The following is a 3521-nucleotide window of genomic DNA, read 5'->3' as shown; positions in this document are numbered from 1 at the left end:
AGCACGAGGACAGATGCAGAGCCTTGGTCTGACGCCATTAAAAGGTAATGTACCACCTTCACGAGTGCAGTCTCAGTGCTATGATGGGGTCTTAAACCAGACAAGCATTTTATATACATCGTTTTGTTTTCAGGAAGTCAGTGAGTTTCTGCGCAACAGCTTTTTCAAACATTTGAGAGRAATGGAAGATTTGATATAGGCCGATTAGTTTTTTATATTTGCTGGGTCAAGGTTTGGCTTTATTACTGCCACTTTTAGTGAGTTTGGTACATATCCGGTGGATAGGGAGCCGTTTATTATGTTCAACATAGAAGGGCCAACTTTGGTTGGACTTTGGTTCATTGGATGCCCTTGAGGAGAAGGGAGACCTGCGGGTGAGGAGGAGGAGCATGGAGACCCAGTAAGCAACTTTAGAAAGAAGTTGATCCCGGTCAGGTGCGTCCGGGGAGGAGGATGAGCACATGGAGATGGATGAGCTGGCATAGGTGACGAAGGCAGACACGGTGACCAAGTCATTGGCGGGAAATAGATGTGATAGATGGTATGGAAACGCTAGATGCATCGCCAGGCTGTCCAGTAAGAGGGCAGGGTGCTTGGTTCAACTGCTGATAGGATAGAGGGGTGTGATTCAGAAATGAGTTAAAGGAGTGGATGGTTCACAGGAAGGTCAACATGGAATAAGGTTGGTAGGGTTTCTGCATACGGGGCCAAGCGCCTGAATCTCTGAAATTGGAGATAAGACAGAATCAACGATTGAGTTACGTTGATCAGGTACATGGGCAGCTCTGAGAAGGGATGATAGCCAGGTTTGACGTCTTAGGACAACTCATGATAGAGGAGTTAGAACGGCTCTTGTTAAGGATGTGTACCATAGAAAGTTTGTCGRGAATGAATGAGAATGAACCTTCTGGACCATTCGTGCCCCCCCGGAGAGAAGCGGCTACGGCGATTGACTACAACTCGAACAGGGCGGAGGACGGGAGCAACAGGAGAGGGAGGCCAAACCAACAACCGCTGTAGAAACCCCCCATACCCGATGAAAAGGGCAGCGTCGGTGAACAGTTGTAAGTCTTCAGGAGAAGAGACACATTCATCATAGAAAAAGGTGATTCCATTCTAATGACTGAAGAGAAGGTGCCCGAAAGCCTGAGCTCCGAGAGGAGGTTGAAGACCACRCAGGGTAGGCACAGAGGCAGCCAGGGAGAGGTGGGACAAGAAGGAGCGGTCTTGAGGGATGATCCTGATGGCCTAATTCAGGTGGCCCAGCAGTGAAAGCAACTGACGTTTAGTGCAGTGGGGAGATTCCAGGTAATTGGACAGAAGGGAAATGCGTTGAAGTTGGGCGAGATGCAGGGAGGCCTGAAAGGAGACAGTGTCGAGTATGATGCCGAAGAGTTTGAGGCGAGTGGAGGGGCCTTCTGTCTTCTCCTCAGAGAGTGGTATGCCAATGCGGCTGAAGGTGGAAATTATGGTGAAGAGGCCCAGGGCTGGAGAGAATGAAAGGTCGCCAATAGTGAGGAAATTGGCGAGGAGGTGGAGAACATACAGGAAGCCTGTTGACATTCAGCAAGAGCCAAAGGCTACGGTACTGAATATTCGAGGAGTGCGATTGCATCCAATAGTCAGGCGGACAGAAGTAGTACCACTCCACCCAGCWGACTCCGAAGAGATGCCAGGYGTCAGGATGGAGGGGCAGCACCATTAAAGCGGAGATGTTAGCCTTGGCAAGGCTCCACGGCCAGCAAGTTTAATGTGAGTGATGGCATGGTTGATCGTGGCATACTGTAAGGAGAAGTCAGGTCTGGGGATGAGGCTGTTGACACTGGAGACTTAAGATTTGTGGGGTGGGGGGGGGTGGAGAGATCGATAACCTTCTTGCCAAGGATACTTCTGGCTGGCAATTTTGAGGTGGGGAATGGCAGGGAGGGGAAGGGGCCATTCATAAACCCCTGTTCCACCTCCTTGGCCAGGAGGGTGGTGACGACTTCTGACTAGTCAAGGGCAAAATAGATGTTGAAGCGGAAGAGCACGGAGTAGAGATGAGGCCGGGAGAAAAAACTACATTCAGTCCGTCAAGCAAATATCAGACAAAGGAGGGGTCAGGGTGAAGAGTGGAGACGGCTTGAAGATCAGGGCATTGGGTGGAGGATGAGCCGGGGTGGTTGTAGAGAGGGAGCGGTGGGCCRGAGGAGGGCTGGGCTGCGGCCGGCAGTGAAGGCAGCCGGTTCACTGAACTGGGACAGGGTCGTAGCTTGGATGGCTGTGGTTCCRTAACTGGCTGAGTAGGTGGAGGCTGTGAGAGGTCGTTTGGTAGATGGGAGGCCAGAGCGGGCAACCAGATGAGTTGCAACGCCGGTGGCGACAGAGCGTGAGAGGTAGGGGTTAAAGGAAGCAATATGCTGAGAGAGAGGCGGTCACTAGCAGAGAAAGTGGGTAAGCCACTGCCAAGGCAGCGGTCACATGGCCAGCGAGGCAGGAGAGAGAAGTAGGAGCAAGAGGGAAGGAAGCCGAGGGGCCAGAGCAGGCGTACAAGGTGGGCAGGGCACTGCTGGCAGAGGAGGAGACAAGGGCAGGGAGGGAGGGTTGGAGAGTAGGAAAAGCTGACAATAAGGTAGAGAAGTTAGCGGGAACAGAGAGAGATGGAAGGCCCTTGGCAGGGGCAGAGGCATGGCGTCCAGGATGTTTACAGGTTGTGGGCCCGAGCCATCCCCGCATGTGGAGAGGCTGGTGAGATTGGCCTGGAGGCCGACCACCACATTCCGGTTCTTTGTGAGGCCTGGAACGGTGGTGTTACAGGACTCATAAAGAGTCAACTTTGAGGAGACCTTTTGCTAACTCAAGGCTTGTCACGCAGCATGCGACACAAAACAGAGAAAAGGAATAACTGTTTGGTCAGGTTTAAGTAGGGTGGTAGTGGTGCATTAATGAGAGTGAGAACAATGTTGAGGCTGATAGCAGTTAGTAGCAGCTTGTAGCTTGTCGAGTTGCTGGCAGCTCGCTTCTCAAGGCAAAACTAGTTATGTGTTGCAAAATTAGTGGAGGCTAATTGGCAATGGTTAGCAGCTGGTGCTTGTTGAGTTGCTAGGGAGCTGCGTTCAAGGCAAGCTAGGTATGTGTTGCAAACATTAGTGGAGGCTAATTGGCAATGGTTAGCAGCCTGGTGCTTGTTGAGCTGCTAGGGAGCTTCGTTCAAGGCAACTAGTTATGTTGTTGCAAACATTAGTGGAGGCTAATTGGCAATGGTTAGCAGCTGGGGCTTGTTGAGTTGCTAGGGGAGCTGCGTTCAAGGGCACCTAGTTATGTGTTGCAAACATTAGTGGAGGCTGATTGGCAATGGTTAGCAGCTGGTGCTTGTTGAGTTGCTAGGGAGCTGCGTTCAAGGCACCTAGTTATGTGTTGCAAACATTAGTGGAGGCTGATTGGCAATGGTTAGCAGCTGGTGTTTGTTGAGTTGCTAGGGAGCTGCGTTCAAGGCAACTAGTTATGTGGTTGCATTCAAGTCTTGTCCTTTTTCCTGAATT

This window comes from Salvelinus sp. IW2-2015, linkage group LG16, assembly GCF_002910315.2.
Source record: "Salvelinus sp. IW2-2015 linkage group LG16, ASM291031v2, whole genome shotgun sequence".
NCBI classification, from domain to species: domain Eukaryota; kingdom Metazoa; phylum Chordata; class Actinopteri; order Salmoniformes; family Salmonidae; genus Salvelinus; species Salvelinus sp. IW2-2015.
The sequence above is the reverse complement of the archived record's forward strand: the minus strand, read 5'-3'. Positions refer to the sequence as shown.